Source organism: Sprattus sprattus, assembly GCF_963457725.1.
Source record: "Sprattus sprattus genome assembly, chromosome: 20".
Classification (NCBI taxonomy): Eukaryota; Metazoa; Chordata; class Actinopteri; order Clupeiformes; family Clupeidae; genus Sprattus; species Sprattus sprattus.
This window is the reverse complement of record NC_137918.1, coordinates 22,978,957-22,997,219: the sequence shown is the minus strand read 5'-3', so window position 1 is coordinate 22,997,219 and position 18,263 is coordinate 22,978,957. Positions and strand designations below refer to the sequence as shown.

At 44.9% G+C, this 18,263-nt stretch overlaps 1 protein-coding gene across 1 annotated transcript in view; it reads left to right on the top strand.

Moving 5' to 3' along the window:
• The first annotated feature begins 8,924 nt into the window (after nt 1-8,924).
• Nucleotides 8,925-18,263, top strand: part of tet2 (tet methylcytosine dioxygenase 2) — a 33,953-nt gene continuing 24,614 nt past the window's right edge. The window contains exon 1 of the mRNA XM_080859432.1: nt 8,925-9,354. The gene's annotated coding sequence lies outside the window, so the exon portion shown is untranslated. The remainder of the gene's footprint in view (nt 9,355-18,263) is intronic.

Below are 18,263 nucleotides of genomic sequence, written 5' to 3'. Positions count from 1 at the left end.
CTGAAAGTGCCATACCGGAAGTGACGTAGTGTTTCTAAGTGTCAGAATCAACATTTTCTTAGGATTTTTTAGGGTTAGGGTTAGGCTTAGAGTATAAGGCTAAAAACAAGGTCTCGGTACCCCTACCAATGTACGTTACACTTCCTGAACCCCCTGTGTATGACGTCATATGACGCCCATATGGCACTTTCAGGCATCTGATAAATCCACGACCCTCCTTCAGGTGAGGGAGAGTTTTGGAGATTTCCTTCTGTGGAGAAAGTACCAGTGGAATCCAAGTCGGAAGGGTCCCCCTCGTGTGTGTGTGTGTGTGTGTGTGGCACAGAGACCCTCGCAGGGAGCAGGGATTAACACACACAGATGTCGCGTGCCAGCTGGCTACACACAGCGGCCTCACTATCTCCCCCTCAGAGCCCCAATGCCACCCGCACAAACACTAGCATAGATCACACACACACACACACACACACACACCCGCACAAACACTAGCATAGATCTCATCGCCACACACACACACACACACCCGCACAAACACTAGCATAGATCTCATCGAGCCCAAAGAGCTCACGCCGCCATGTGGCAAACAATTGCTGAATTCCCTCTGCCACCACACACACACACACACACACACACTCTGCCACACACACACACACACACACACACACACACACTCTGCCACACACACACACACACACACACACACACACACACACACACACACACACACACACACACACACTCTGCCACACAGGTGGTTTGGGCATCTCGACCGCGCCACTTATGGTGACTGCCTGAATTGGAAAAGGAATCTTAAAAAACCATATTTAATCTGCCACAGTTTTGTATTTTAAGAATTAATTAAATCTTTTGTAACAGAGTCCCATTTTAAGATACATTATTTTTATATCATAAAACCAGAGGTATAGAATATAAAATATGTGAGTAATGGTGGATTGTTTGCCAGTAATAGCTTGCTGGTAGTGCTGGAGGGGTTGTCTCTGTTCCACCAGTGGGGGGCATTGTTTCCTCCTTGTTCAGGAGCCACACACACACACACACACACACACTACTGTGTTCCTGTGCACTGCAGACAATGCAGCACCATGGGGGGTACAGTCCTCTCAAGGGAGAGAATTTTAAAATGATGGTCCTCTCTCTCTCTCTCTCTCTCTGTGTGTGTGTTAGTGTGTGTCGTTAAAACACAAGTTGTGTCCTGAGGAGCAGTGGTATTATCCTGTGGTGCTATAACCAGATGGCACAAGAAAAGCCTATAGCCTTTGCAATCATGTTAATCAGTCAGCTCAGAACGCTGGTATCTGCTGACCTTTGTGTGAGTGTAGGACCCAGGTGTGACCTGGACCATGGAACAATAGTAACACGAGCCCAGGGTTCCAGCCCTCTCTGGGAACTGGTCTATATCTGAGTGGACAGCCAGGAAGGGGTCTCATTTATGGAACTTGGTGTAGTCCAGGGTAGACGCAGGTTTACGAAGTATACCCACTTATTTTTTAGTCAGCATTGCGTATACCCGCTTCTCAAAACAGGGTTTTATCCTGTGCTGTATGGCTGCTTAAAACAAATTAAGAGCATACCCACTTCACCAGGGACCACTACACCACTAGTCTATATCCAACCGGACACGCAGACAGGAAGGGGTCTCATTTATGGAGCTTGGACTCAGAAGGAGGAACCTTTCCTTTTTTAACCAAAGGGAATGGGACACTGGATTTAGATGATGTATTATAACGTTTTCCATTGGTGTGACACTCACGGTGAAAGCTGGGTAACTGAACTGCTCCTACGGGCTATATCATCCGCACGCTAATGTGGATGGAGACCCCGACTGGGGGACTGGAAGCAATGGAAGTCTAAACCGGAAGCTCAGACCCCCGGGAACATGCCGTCAGACTGCAGGGACTCAATCCCTCGGGGCTCCTTCAACAGGCCTGGAGAGAATAATAGGCAGGCACTCTCCTCACTCCCTCTCCCCCCCCCTAGGCCTGAAAGGGCTCTCAGAAAACACAGCATCCCACCAGAGGAGCTGACCATAAGCACCTGCACACAGAATGCGGGAACCACTGTCTACTGCTCCTCCCCCAAGCACTTACCAATAGCTCACACACGCGCACACACACACACACACACACACACACACACACACACACCCTTTCTTTCTTGCAGGGAGGTCGCCATGGGAACTAGGGTTGTCCTCTCGGGCATTGTCCAATCGCCGTGCCTGAAGGAGCACCTCAGTGAATGATTATTCACCGTGAGACAGAGTGTGTGTGTGTGTGTGTGTGTGTGTGTGTGTGTGTGTGTGTGTGTGTGTGTGTGTGTGTGTGTGTGTGAGACAGAGTGCTGTGAGCAGCTTTGGAGCAGAAGGGCAGTGCAATATCATGCCAGGTGAATCTGCAAAGATAAAACCCTGACTTACTTACTTGCCTGTACCCACATCTATAAGAAGACAATTAAGAAATCTCTAAAAATGTAAAAGTGGGGTTCTTTGGTGATGTCAGCTCCTTGTCTTGGTGTCACTGGCTCCAGCAGCAGCAGTGTCATTTGCCCCCCTGGTAATCCCTGTGCCTCTCACAGTCACCCCGACAACCCCCCCCCCTCCCCAACTCCCTGCTGTGACCTAAGCAATTAGGCCATGCAGGCCTTGCTCTAACGACTCTCCCTTGTCTTTTAAGATAAGTACAGGAGGGGGGGACTCTGGAGGTGACATCTTGTTAGAGGGGAGCTTGCGGTCACTTGCGTATTGGCACGGGAGGTGTGCTGTGATGGTGTGGAAGTGTGTGTTTGTGTGTGTGTGTGTGGGGGGGGGGGGCTTGAGAGAGAGAAGAGAGGCTATGTGTGTGTGGTTGTGTAAACACGTCAGGTGTGGTGTCAACTGTCACTGATGGGCTGTGAAAATTGTCAGCTCTGGGGACAGTGTGTGAAGCACTCTGGACTCTCTCCACTGTATGTTGCTGTGGCTGTGTGAAGCCAAGGCAAAAGATCCAAACCAACCCGCAGGCCATGAGGTCACCTTTTTGACACAATTATCAGAAATTGTGTGAAATATATTATAAAAGTTATCTCATTTATTTAGATTCAGTGTTTTCAATTACAAAGCAAAAAGCTTTGGGGTTATTCACAAAACGGCAATGATTTAGTGTGATAGTTTTCCAAAACAACAAAAAATACCATGACAAGGCACCAATCAAGGGATAGAGGACATCTGTCTCACACAAGTGTGCGTTCTGTGGGTTCCTGCATTTGCATCATGTTATAAAGGGTCTGACGTCATCTTAGGTCAGTATATTCTAGTGTTACTCATCCACGGCTGAGGTCTGGGGGTCAGTGAAGGGTGGAGTTTGTTAGTTTGTGTGAGCAGGTCTTACCCACGCTGCCTCCCTGTATGTGTGTGTGTGTGTGTGTGTGTGTGTATGTGTGTGTGTGGTGTGTGTGTGTGTGTGTGTGTGTGTGTGTGCGTGTGTTTGTGTGAGCAGGTCTTACCCACGCTCCCTCCACTTCAACAGAGGGGTGGAAAAGTGTTCATTTGAATCCCCCTCTATGCACTAACATCAAGGCGAAATGTGAATTCACTCAAGAGACAAGTGTGTCCATATCTTGATTGCCCCCTAGTAATTTTGGCCAAACCCTCCCTCCTTTCCACTCTGCAAAGGTCAGGGGTCACCCTTAAAAGCTTATGGAACTGGCAGCAGGAGCAGAATCACAAAAGAAACAGACAGCCGTACCTGACACCTCTGAATTAGTGCTCATCCCTAGTCAATAGCAAGCACAGCAAGAGTCTTACTGGTTCACCAATCACAACACACATGCTACCCTAACCAAGACACTGCCTGGAGAAGGTATCATGCACTATGAGTTGATGCCTAGTTGGATGAGTTATGCCATGTGGTCGTTTACTGATGTGTTTTAAAGAGATTTCTGTCTTTCTCCCTACTAACTTGTCTTTTGTAGATCAAACCTGTGCCCAACAGATATGAGACATGTCTATTGTTAATGGTGCTGTATCAGTTCATGAAATTGGGTTGAATTATTTTGCCATGAATGTGAGAAAAAAATCACAATTGCAGACAAAACAAAGGACAAGTGTGAGATAACGAACCAAATCCAAACACAATGCTGCACGGTGTCGTCTACCACTCACCTAGTGTTTAATCCTTAGGTATCGAGCGCCCTGAACGCAGTCCTACAGGGGCAGTTATTCTAGGGGGAAAACGGACAGCGGTTCGAGTCGCTAGTACCCCATTATATGATGCGAATTCATTAGTTTACATATACTAAAGTATTCAGTTATATACTGTCAGCTGACTTCTTCTATTGTCTTTATTTGGTCATGTCCTTCCTTTCACTGGCTGGTCTCAAAAGTCTTCTCAAATGACTTGTCCAACCATCACAGGAGTGAGGAAGTAAGAAAAAGACACCATAGCAACAACCATCTCCTCTTATCAGCTGGAGCATTTCAGAATCTTTATCTCACATTTGTTGTGAGAGAGATAAGAACTTCAAAAAACCCACGATCCCTCACAAGAGTTCACGAATGACTAACTCCGGGAAAATGTCTGACTTAACTGTAATAAAGCTTTAATAGCACAGTGATGTTCACAAAATGAAAAAAATTGAAATATGTTGAGGAAAGCATTAGATGGGTCTAAGAACAGTTGGTTAGACATAGTTTAAAAGTTTATGTTGTGCCACACATCTTCTGGTGGCTATTTGATGTTTATGTCCTCAAAAATGCCTGTGTTCAGTTATGGCCTGTGTTCAGTTATCGTCTAAATATTGGCTTACCATTTTTAAGATTCAATTTTTTAATTTGTATACATTTTCTACCATTCATGTAATTAGGGCATCTGTGTATCTGTCAGTTGCTGTGTGTTTATGTGTTTATGTGTTTTTGGTTTTATTTTACACCTCAACGGATAACAACTGTGCTCATCCCTCCCAGGTTCTCTTCTTTGGCCCTGGACCCAGGAGGACTATCTCCGATGTTGTTTCGGAGGGCAGCTTTTTGCTGCTTCCATCTACTGCACTACTTCAGGTAGAACTCGGCATGAATGGTCCGGACAGTTACCCACCCCTTTCATACATAGCACTTGTCAACCTACAACACCCATCACAGCAATTCCGTGTTTCTTTAATGTGTAGTTCCAACGATCAATCGCAAACATGGTTGCAAAGTTGGGTGGTTGGAACTGCTTGAGACCAGTCGTTAGAAGCATCGTTCCTGGATATTTGCTGCTGTTAATGTTCTAATTGCGTTAGTCTCTTCACTTTGAATGCAGTGTCATCCACAACAGCAAGCTGACAGAACAATTCTAGGTGGACACTACAGTTAAGCAGGCATGTATCGCATCATCAAAGCAGTTTCCCTTGGCCAAAGGCGACTGCAACCAGGAGATCGACACAAGGATCAGCAAAGCCAATCAGGCCTTCACCATGATCAAGTCCATTTGGAGATCCACTTATCTCAGCATCCGCGCGAAGATCAGGATCTTCAACAGCAATGTCCTCAGTGTTCTCCTGTATGGCTCAGAGTACTGAAAGACCAACATTGCTATCAAAAGAACATTGGAGGTATTCCAGCCCAAATGTCTGCGGACCATCCTCAAGACCATCCTTAAGTGAAGCTCTCCAGAGCAGGACAGGAACAGTAACCATGCAGGAGACCAGGCATACTGATGGAGATGGCTGGGACACGTCTATTGCATGCCATCCAACACGCGACCCAGAACAGCCCTGCGCTGAACGCCCCAGGGAAAAAGCTGAAAAGCAAAGGACTGACCTTCGAGACAGCCTCCAAAGCATCAGCTGACCGAGTCGGGTATAGATCCCTTGCCATAGCCTCAAGAGCCAGGCGGCTCAGAAAAGATGATCTGAACTTCTTACGTAAGTGCATGCATGGACATTGTACTAGAGTGTGGGCAGGGTATTGTGGAGGTCAACTTATCAAGACAATCTCCAATGCATTCACACTGACCCCTGCAGGGTCCAGGTGATGTTCAGACATCGTCTGGAGTTCACTTTGAGTGTGGAAGGGTGCAGTTTGAGTGTGGAAGGGTGCAGTTGGCACCATTTTCCTGTTTTACTTGATTTGCATGATTTGTCATGTGATATGTTATGTTTTACCACTGAGGCTAACCAATTAGTATGGCTTACTCACTGTCTCTGTCAGTCTCTGTGGTTACTCTAATGTAGAGCTTTGAAAACTGCACTTTGATGGTGGGGCATTCACAGTGATAGTGCTAGCTAAAACGAATAGGGTTTTAGCAGTGGCGTAGTGGTCCCTGGAGAAGTGGGTATACTCTTAATTTTGCAATTTCTTTAAGCAGCCCATACAGCAAAGGATAAACACCCTGTTTTGAGTGGGTATACTTAATGCTGACTGAAAAATAAGTGGGTATACTCCATATACCTGCGTATACCCTGGACTACACCACTGGGTTTTAGATGAACATTCAGTTCTTTGTGAGGCCTGTCTCTTGTCACAGGAGTGCTGGTGGAACTACTAGTTACTAAACCAGCCTGCCCTCCCTCTTTCCCTCCCTCCCACCCTTGCACCCTCTCTCTTCTCTGCCCTTCCCCCACTGTGTGTAAAAACAAATCTCCTTTTCGGCTCCCAGCCTGAAACTATTGAGTCAACAAATGTCAATGCAGCTTGACTTGGAAGGCCAGCAGGACAACCAAGCAGTCTCGTAGACATAGCAGGGCCATTAGCAAAGGGATGGGGTCTCCTTTTTAAAACTGGAGAAGAGCCACAGGCAGATTATTTTCAGACAAGAGCCACCTGTTAAAATGTGCACAGGACAGAAAAGGATAGATTTAAAACCCCTCGTAGCCAGAGGCAGAGACTTCCAGCTTGCACATGTGCAGCACCACTTACAAATGACTGAAGAGGTTTTAGCGGCAAGATTAGCAGGAGTGGATATTTTTTTTTATTGTGTTATTTAAGATCCTTTCTCAGTATTATTTAGCCTTTTTTTCAACTTTGTGCGATGAGGTTTTGTAAACATGCAGTGTTTCAGAGCTCTTGGGAAAACAACATAAATACACTACCAAAACAGGAAAATATATGTACTTAAATGTCCATTACTACTGGATGGTTATGGAAGGAAATGTAGAGCACTTAATGGAGCACAACCAGTGGTGTAGTCCAGGATATACGCAGGTATACGGAGTATACCCACTTATTTTTCAGTCAGCATTGCGTATAGCCACTTCTCAAAACAGGGCGTTTATCCTGTGCTGTATGGGCTGCTTAAAAAAATTAAGAGTATACCCACTTCTCCAGGGACCACTACACCACTGAGCACAACTGACTAACATCACATGATATTGGCAGCCATTTTGGGTGATGCAACTCTCTTCAGATTGCCTGTGTAATAGTGGAACTTGGTTGGTGTAGTGACACCCTATTTTGTTCTTTTGAAGTTTGGGTGGTGTCCCCAAAACAGACAAGTGCCGTCCCTCAAAATTGTCTGAGAGACGGCAGCTTGCTTAGATTGACTACATAGTTTATCTTGGATTGAAGAATGGCTGTTTATGTAAAGTGCATTCCTTCACAAATGTATATGAAACCACTGGCAATGTTGTCTCTGTAGGGTGCACATCTAAGCAGCAGCCAGTGAAACATTTCATTGTAAGATAAAACCTCATCTCTGACCACTAGCATCCTGATCCACACCATGTGTAAAAATTCTTCAGTGACACACGCAACTCTGTCTGCCCCACTTGACTGGTTCACACTGCTGAATTTGTCTTTTTAAACTACCCCACCCCTCCTTCGCCTCTCCCTCTCTCTCCCTCCCTCTATCTCTCCCTCTCCCTGTCTCTCTCCCCCTTCCTCTCTCTCTCTATCTCTCTCTCTCTCCCCCTTCTATCTCTCTCTCTTCCTCTCTCCCTCCCTCTCTTCTCTCTCTCCCCCTTCTCTCTCTCTCTCTCCCTCTCTCCCTCCCTCTCTTCTCTCTCTCCCCCTTCTCTCTCTCTCTCTCCCTCCCTCCCTTCTCTCTCTCTCTCCCTCCCTCCCTTCTCTCTCTCTCTCCCTCCCTTCTCTCTCTCTCTCTTCGCCTCACCGCCAGCAGTCCGCTCGCTGGAGCCCACGTGGCCAATGTAAACAGGAGGTGGGCCTTGGCAGACACATAAAGAGAAATATGCTGCCTCTGCGGAGCCTTTGAAAGGTTTGGAGTGTTGTCTTACCCTCTGCTCTAAAACGAGCCTGTCAGCCGAGACTCGGGCCAAAATAAGACCGTGGCTGTGGTGTGTGTGGAAACAAGAAGGGCAGGGCTGCTGCTGCTGCCTCGTGGGGACAAGTGGAGTCTCTCACCCCTGCGCTCGGAGCGAGAGGCAAAGGCCATGCCAAAGGGGAACTCCCCCTGACCAACACCGTTAGAAACTGAACACTGCAAGTAGGCTAAAGCAAGAAAAAAAAGAGAGAGAGAGAGAGAAGAAAAAACACTCTGAATGCTGAGTCCTCTTATGACTCACTCTTCCTTCCTGTTTCTTCTTAGAGGCGGGTGCTTTTTTGTCAGCCTTATAAACCCACAGTTGTGGAGTGGAAGTCTTTTTTTTCCTTCCCAAAATACAGACAACTATGCTTCTCTGAAGAGTGGAACTATTTTTTTCGAACAGCATGGAACTACAAAGTGAAGTTTTGTTGGATCAGTGATTGAGTTCTTAGGATTACCCAACATCACTGGATTTTTTTTTTTACCCTTTTTCTTCTTTTTTTTTTTTTGGAAACTCTTTCATGCTCCTTCATTTGTTTTGTCTAGTCTTTCCCTCCTCCTCTCTGCTGTGGCTTGGCTTTGCCGGAGCCGTATCCTGTGCAGTAATCCACTCCAGTGCTTGGGGGCAGCCTCCACAGTGTGCACTATTGTGTACGGCTGAAAAAAAGGAGGGGGGAGAGAGAGAGAGAGAGAAGGAACCCTGGCCCTTTGTGTGTTGAGGACTCAGCAGGAAGGTGATTTTGCAATTACTTCAGCTTGCCAGCAGAGCAGGCGCTCTCACAGATCCACATGCACACCACTGTCCAGTCTGCGAGCCACAGCCTCAGCTAGAGAACTACATACAGTGACTGCCGTGTGTGTGTATGTGTGCGTGTGTATGTGAGTCGGCGGGTGTGGGGACCGAGTGTGTTGCGTGTGCTCCAAGTGGCCAACAGCGATGCCGGGTTTCTCCGTCTGATGATGAGAGCAGACGTCAGACTGGCCCATGAATATTGATGTGGAGGATAGTCTGTTTCATAGAAGAACAGGAGGAAGCAAGATGGCTGCCCTTTAGGATTTGTTAAAGAGGAGAGCCAGACGGTTTGCTGGAATTCTACAGAGTGGAGGGACGTAAAGCGAGGTGAGAGTTTGCTTTGTGTGTTCTTTTCTTGTCCTTCTTTCCTTCTGGCTTAAAAGAATGTTCAGCAAAATGTAGGGCTTAGCCCTTGCATGCTAATATCCTCTGTAGCACCGAGAGCTAACATAATAAGGAGGGGATATTAGATAAAGCTTCTCCAACATGGCTGACGTTTTTTTCTTTCTTCTCTTTTTTTTGAGCTAGTAGAAATAGAGAGATATCACATTGATTTGAATCCTTTGCTCTGGTCCGCTGGACACTCTTTGGTCTAAGGAATTTCACTGCTTTAGAAAATGGTGACCTTTTAACAGCTGCTGGTTACTTTTCTTGAGGCATTATAACCAAATACATCTGCTATTAATGGAACTCTCAAGCCCCCTGCTGAAAATGTATCTTATCTCTTAAATGCCTGCTGTCCTTATTAGGATATCTGTGCTAGGAGTGATACATTGAAGAGTATGTTTTTAGAAGGGAAAAATATTTTGTTGTTTTTTCATGTTTTGGGGGTGAGATTTTTTTTAGTTTATTTCATTCGTATCAGAGTTCCTTGATCTGCTTTAAAATATAGAATATGCAGGTGTACTGGTGTTAGCCGGCTAATCAGTGTGAATGGAGGGAATCTAGAGCGAGTGTTCTTTTGGAGGCAGTGGTGCTATAATGACACTGAGCCTGTAGTGGAGTTGAGCGAGGGATATTGTAGCTACTGGCTTTGTGCATCTCGTGAATCAGCTTTCATTGCATTCACCGATGAATGACAAGCAGACACAAAGGCAAGCGTGGTCCAAGGAGAGGGGAGAAAAAAGGAAAAGAGTGGGGAATTGTAGTGGTGGAAGACAACAAGGTCAGGAGCTTTGAAGGAACTGAAACCCAATCCCTGTGCACCATTAGTTGAGGAATTGGGAAGGGAATTTGTGAGCTGTTTTTTTTTTCTTGCAAATAAAAGAAGGATTTTTTTTTTTTTACCACACATGTTTATCCAAGAGGATGAAATAAGACAAAAGGTACAAAGAGGCAAACAAACAAAAAAATAGAAAATACAAAGCACTGTGAGATATCTAGAATCCTTTCAGTGTTTGAAGAAAATGAAGTCATGTGGTACGAAAAATGCTGGCTTTGCATTTTCCACTGTATATGTGTATGGTCCACATCCATTCCATGCCCTTAAAGTTCACATTCCATGATCCGTTTCGGGGGTCTGGAGAATATTTGCGTCTCTCTGGCAGTAAGCTGTGGACAAATTCCATACTTAGATGTGTGGGGGGAGGGACCTGGTTCTTAACAGAGATTTAAAACTAAGAGAAAAGTTAAACAATCACTTGTGGCAAACTTTCCAGCTTTGCATTTTCATTGACATTCCATGACAGCATTCGACCAACTACACTGTTCATTGCCTGAAGTGGCTGTTGCATCTGCATTTTAGAGAGTAAAAAAAACACCAAACTACCCATATGTTTTGATAAATACAGAAAATGACAGTTATTAAGGTGCTTTGGCTTTGTACTGCTGCCACTAATGGACTTTACACTTAACTGTGGGGTGTGATAGCATTAATAAGAGCACTAATACAAGATTTAAACATTTAAATTTGTGTGGGCTGGGTCTCACACATCACTCTAAACATATTAACCACGGTAAATTGTTTTTACAACCCCAGCCAAAGACCCCCTTGAACAAATGAATTGCAAATGAGCCGTTGCTTCTCCTCTGAGCATCTGAGGTCATTTACACTACTAACATTAGGATTAACGTCATAATTACCTCTTAGGATATGAGCGATGATGGACTCAGCTTCTGCCCATCAGGGTTTGTGTATTTGATATGTGTATTCCCTACCTGCACTTTCACCATTGCAGTTTGATATGCTAAAGAGGCCCACGCCTGCAAGGCTTTACAGCCACGGGTCCCTAATAGGGTGTTGTAAACAACAACATCTGAGAGATGGGAGGTGCAAATGCAAAGGGCTCTTTAATGAAGGAATCTGGTTAGATGTCAACACTGCAAGAGCCCCATACCAATAAAGATATCAATAACATTATTGTGTCGTTGTAATAAGAATAGGCTATAACGCATTTATTCAGCTAATGAGAGAATTGTGACACTGATTGTTACATACACACAGAAAGGTCTTCAGCTGGGCTTTTCCCGCTCAAATTCCACCCTCTTTCTCATGAAGATGGATCTAAAGCCCACTGCATTCATGACCCAAATGCCAAGCAAAAACAAAGTATGGCTATGTCAGTGTCAAACCACAGCAAGAGCGATCATTCACGTCATTATACATTTTTTATTTATTTATTGTATTATTATAGTTATTTTCTAATATGTAGGCACTCTGAGATTCCTTTAAATGAAAAGTGCGTTAAAAATCAAATGTTATGTTAAAATTATTATTATTATTATTATCATTAGTGTGCATTTACACTTGAAGATAGGTCAGGTTACCCAGTCCAACACAAGAGATGAAATGGCCCGGTCCGTCAGGGCTCCCCCTGGTAGGCTGAGGCTCGGTGGAGGCTTCCAGTCCTCAGAGCTGAGAGCTCACTGTCAGGAGCCTTCCATGTAACAATGGCAGGGCGCCCCACCCAGCCCATGGCATGGCACTGTTTTGATATGGTAAGCATGGTCGTTAACTGCACCGTGTCAACATAGCTCCATACCCAAGTGAGTCTGACCTCAGGGCTGTTTTGACTGGAAGAGCACCGCAGACTTAAACTGTTCGAAGAGTTCACTTTGTCAGTTGTGGGAGACTTGCTACGGTATAGATAAGACTTGTTTAGAAACTGAGTAAGCTGTGAGGGTACATTGATCGTTTAGTAATGTAAAATTCAGGTAAAATTGGGTGAAACTTGTGCGAATAGGAAGGAAAGACTTCTTTTAACAATAATGCTTGAATGTTAAACTGACAAACAAAGGATACTTCAGATTATTGTCTGGGTCTTTGGAAATCAATTTATGACTATTTCATCAATTTTAAGATTTTAAAAATCTGTCTCTGAACAAAAAAGCACAATATTATAAAATGTCCATAACAGTGGAAAAACATTTGACAACATTATGTGTTACATAATATATGCACCTGTATATGGCAAGTATTTTGTAGAACCTTGTCTTTTACAAACTGAAATAGAAAGAAATCCAGTCAGATTAATGGTTGTGTCTTTGACAACCTGAAACAGAGGGGAATTCCAGACAGACTAATAGTTAAATTTACTTTGTGATCATTATCTGTGAAAACATCTCAGTCCTTCTGTAGAAATGATTTACCTCACTACTTATATGTTGTGCAACAGTGCAAAATGTGATGTTATCAATACAGCTATGTTGCTAGCTGTGCTTGATCCTGTGACAAAGGCATAGCAATACAGTTTATCTGTGAAGACCTCATTGGGGAGGTTTCTCTAAACAAAATGGAGGAGAGCCAGATAAATCAATCAGCTAGACATGGGCAGCTCTCATCAATCTGCACCGCCTGATAAACACACCGTGAGGGTGTAGACCTCTCTCAAGTGAGGTGCTTTAAAAGTTCCCTCCACATTCCTCTCAATTCACTGGCAATATCTGTTTTTGTAAGAATGTTCCACCACCACAGCGTCCCACAACAATGCTGCTTGTCACAATGGGCCATGCTGACCTTTGACTTCTGACGTCAGCTTAGTGCATCATATTTCTTGCCAGGGGCCATTTGGATCATGACATGGTGGAACAGGTTTAGAGCCGTTCAAAGAGCCTTAGCGTTTCCTAGTAACCAGCTGCTCTCTCTCCCTGATACAAAATGGAGAGATAGGAAGTATTGATGAGCATGCTGCTGTTGCATTCATTCCTGCTGCAGGCATAGGGGTTAGGCACCCCAGGATCCATCTTATCTGCCTCCTTGCCTCTATCCTCTTTTTGAGAGATCTAGTTCCTTGCCTCTATCCTCTTTTTGAGAGGTCTAGTTGTCCATGGTTCTGCATTTCACCTCATCTTCTCCATTCTACTATCATGTGCATTTTGAAATGTTGTGGTTTAAAAAAAACATGAAGTAACACTATCCATATTTGGTATGAGGGAGCCACTTACTTGTTTAGCCCATCCTGACCGTTTGCACGTAATATATTGCACAATTGCTTTTGTCCGATTAAGTAATCTGACGACTTCCAGTCTGTAATTGCGGACACTCCCATAGTGTAGCCCTATTGACGTCCTTGCTGAGGAATCTGAAGGCAACCCCAGTCCCGGGTGGTGACGCGGCCGGCTCCTTCCTGCTGGAGTGGTTTTTGGCCGGTGGGTTTGTTGGCTGTGCGGCGTGCCGTGAGGTGCGGCCAGGGTGGGAGCCTGGAGCTGAGAGCTGGACAGGAGCGTGTCAGTGTCACGGTGTCACCTCAGGGGCGGACTGACAAGGGCACTACTCCGAGCCCCGCCTCCACGTGAGCGAGCGCACATGGCCGCTCTGTTTACAAACACTATCCCAGCATTCCGGCACGCTTGTTACGTAACCACCCGAGTGAGTAGCATCTCTGAAGCCATCTACCAGCCCGCCGCTCTAGATTTGGGAACGTCACCATCCTGCCACGGGAGGTGGAGGAGTGGGGGGGGTGTGAGTGTGTGTGTCGAGAGAGGTGGGGTTTGTAGAGTCGGGAGGTGTGGCGTCGCTGGCCAAGGTAGTGCCTGTAACGCAGAATGTGCCCACGCCAAGAGCGGAGGCTTCTGGAAAGGCCGTCTGCCTGACAACAACAACAGGCTGACCGGTTAGCGGAGGCCCAGACACTCTTGGGTAGGGGAGCCGCTGGCACACGGTTTAGAATACATATAGCCAGTGTCACTGGCCTACATAGTGAAAACATTATCTTAGACTGAGATGTTGAGTGTATACTGTATGTCCTCTATAAACCTGTGATTTGTTTCTTATTAACATTTCCCGCTGAGAGAAGTGACCACGTCCCCGTTCGTTTGATGCCAAATATGGTTTCCACAAACCGCGTGTGTCCATTACGCTTACGCATGTGTGGAAATACGAAGACAAGGTTCTCTTAACAGAAAATGCACATATCGGTGAACTGGCTCTCTTTGTTTCACCTCAGAAAATGACGTATGAACTTGTGGCAGTTGGTATGGTACAAAGCAGATCATTTTTTTCTTGATTTGGTAGTTATTTCTTATTTCATGATTGCAATAAGTACATTTCTGTCAAAATGAGAAATGTTTTCAATGTTTTTTTAAGAGAAGGCAGACTGGAAGCAGTGGGCTATATTCCACATGTGCATGGGATGCTTGCTTTTGCACACACACACACACACATATACTCTCACTTAATCTCTTTTAAGTTGTCTAAATCGAATCATTTCCACAGCTAAGACTGTTTGAAACGCGACTTGGCCAGATCTTACACTTTATGGTCAAACTCTCAAAAGTAAAATGCTCCACAGTAGTGCCTTCATAGGAGAACAGTACTTGAGAGTTTCTTAATAAAACGCTAAAACAAAGTAAAAAAAGGTTTGAAAGGGAACCTGCAAGAGTCCCAGAGTCCTTGAGGAGTGTAACGAGTGACATGAGTAATGAGCTTAGCGTGTGATTCAGGGAAGGGGAACTTCTAACCTGTCCTCATGATGCCTCCGTCATGTGATCCTCTGCAAGCTCGACCCACCGTATGAGAAACGGGACACTTGGAGACCACAGCAAACTAAACAAACGCTCTTCAAATGTTTGCCCTGTCTAAAATGGCTGTCAGACACAGGCAGGGGGGAGGGAGAGGGTGGTGTTTAGGCCTTCTATTCACACCAGTAGGAGTCAGCTGGCTGTGAGTGTCATTCAAGACCGCCACCTTACTATAGTCTTTCAATGACATCACTTGCTAGCTACTTCTAAAGGTCTCAAGCATACAGGGCTCGATATTAGGTTTCCACTCAGGAATCTGAAGCCACGGCAGCTGGTATCTCTGGCTAGTCCCCTTCCACTGACAGGTGTGTGTGTGTGTGTGAGTGCTGGTGTGTGTTTGTTTTTGTCAGTGTGCAGATGAACATATTTAGGAAGGATAGTGTAATTATTTTTCAAAGACCTGTTCTGGATAGGTTGCTGTCGTTGTGGGTGCTAGCACATTCCCTGTGCTAAGATGGTGGAGTGAAATGTGGAGTCCTGTCCTGACAAGTTGACATTCCCTCAGCTTTGTCTATTGATCAAATAATCCACCTTAATCTACCCACATGACATCCCTATCCCTTCCCTTCCTGATACAGACTGCATTGCCTATGTTGTCTATGTACTAAAGTACCTTCTAGGTGTGAGCCCTGACCGCTGTCCAATATACCTTTTAGTTTTATATTAGAGGTCTAAAAACCTGGAAGGGATCATATGCTGTTCCAAATTCAACTCGCTGTTTGTGTTCCAAGTAGGGGTTGATTTAGTTGGTTTATTAAACTGTGCTCTCCTATGAACAGCAAAAGTATTTAACACATAATCAGTTGAACACATTAAGACTTGTATTTGTTGTTGTAGACAGATTGTGCCCTTCCCTTCGAAGGCCTGACTCATGGTGAGCCCATCCTTGACTTAGAGTGATGTGTGAGACATAGCTTCCATACAAGGAGAAGTATCAGGTCACGTGCCTGCATTCATGGGAGGGGGGAAAGACACCATAGCAACAGTCCCCGAGGTCAGGCTGTCTGGAGACCAATGAGAGCAAAGATATTGATACATTCCTTTCCAATATCAGATACAGAACACATGACTGATTATCTTACCGCCTACTTTTTCTAGCTATTTCTGTCACCCTACTCAAATGGAGTAAAGATCAATCTGAGAATTAAGGCTGTCTCAAAAGTAGTCTAATCATATGAAGGAATGCTATGGCATTTAATAGCTGTATCACACTATATGTGTGAGTACAATATTGGTGATCTCTTCAAAAACCTGAATCAGATGCAGGTTATTTGTCTTAAGAAACTGGGGCGGCTGCTGTTCCGAGCTCAGCAGTGTTTCACGCTTGTTTTCATTTACTCTCATGTGACTGACTCATGTTTACCACCACCAGCTTCCTCTTCCTGTTAAGCTGAGTCCATGTCTGGGCTTGGTTTAACAAAAACACAAATCAGACATCCACTGAGAAAAGGCTTTGGGCAGAAACCAAGTTTAACCAAGTCTGAGTGCTGTCACTATTTAATCTGTAGATTGTGGCAGACACTCAAAATAATGCTTATATTTTTTTATTTAATCTTCAAAAGGCAACCTTTGGCACACCATACATACTGAAAAGTGTCCAGTGTTTTAAAGCATGACCAAAAGCACTGACTAAACAGAATGTAGGAATTTCTCTTGAAAGGCTGATGTTATGTATTTTTCTATAATGTATAAAGAAGATTAAAGACAAGCTTGACAGGAATAATGGGCTTTTTTTTCTTTAAATTGGAGTCATATTGATCCGAGGAGAATCAATGTGTACAGCTCACGAGTGTGTGCTAAGGCTCACTCTCTGTATGCAGCAGCCATGCTAGCTTAATGTTTGGAACAGATGGCTTTTGAAGCACTAATAAGCTGGTCGCCATGGTTACCGTGCGCTCTGAAAGAAATTAACTTTGCGCTGAGCACAGTTCATCAATTTAGTCAGATATATTGACTGGTTTCAAGACAAAGGAATGGAGAAAGACGGCGGGGGGGGGGGACCGGTGGAAAGTGTACTGTGGGGGTGGGGGAGAGTTGCCGTGGTGTCTGGTGTGTGTGGTGTTGTGTCCAGCGTGCTCAGAAGGACCACCACTTAATTAGATCCTCAGTGTGACGCAGCCTTTGCACACACAGTCATAAGCGCACAAACTGACAGCTGAATCTTTAGGCTTTCATACTGGCTTTGGTCCCGGCTCCGCTATTGTTAGTTGAAGGTGCTTCTAATCCATACTCAAACAGAACTGCCTGTCTAAACAACACAGATACAGCTCTAGTGACTATTTCTTTTTCTTTCGGGGTCAACCGGTTCAGGGAGGTAAACCCCAGTTATACAGTTACCCGGCACGATCTAAGGTAATGATCAACCGCCGTCCACCATCACTGAGCTCAGAGACCTCGGTGGAGGTGGGGCAAATACTGTCATCACAGAACAACAGAAGTGAATGAAGAAAGAAACACACATGCTGTACTCTCAAGACCACATCACAATGGTGGCGCAGCAGAAGTGAATGAAGAAAGAAACACACATGCTGTACTCTCAAGACCACATCACAATGGTGGCGCAGCAGAAGTGAATGAATGAAGAAACACACATGCTGTACTCTCAAGACCACATCACAATGGTGGCGCAGCAGAAGTGAATGAATGAAGAAACACACATGCTGTACTCTCAAGACCACATCACAATGGTGGCGCAGCAGAAGTGAATGAATGAAGAAACACACTGCTGTACTCAAGACCACATCACAATGGTGGCCCAGCAATGGTAGCATAGTGGTGGTGGTGGTGGTGAACTCATCATAACATAACGCAAGTCATAACTGCGGTCACGTGATGGCAGCTGTCAGGTTATGGAAACCGGTTGAACCAGCTCAACTGATGTTTTTAAAAAGACACTGAGGTGGACGGGAAAGGTGGAAGAACTAGAGAGATGTGTGTGAAATGATACCAGATAGGTGAGGTATGATTATGACAAAGGGAAACGGTTAAGTTGTTTTACCAGTACACACGGTAAACCTGCTGTGCAACCCAGTTGATGTACAAATGATTCAAATGTTGTTTTATTTTTTGCCAGTAACCAAAAACATCCTGCCATGCAAGCTCTAAAAGCACAGTATGGAGTCAAATGATTGAAGTTATATAACTGGGTAAAGCTGTCAGACAGGTTATCAATGAGAACGCTGGCAGCTGAACAGAGACTCAGTGCAAGCCCTCATTGAACTCCTGAACAAAAAAAAAACCTCTTCTCTAGGCTGTTTTTAATTCTCAGATATTAAAAG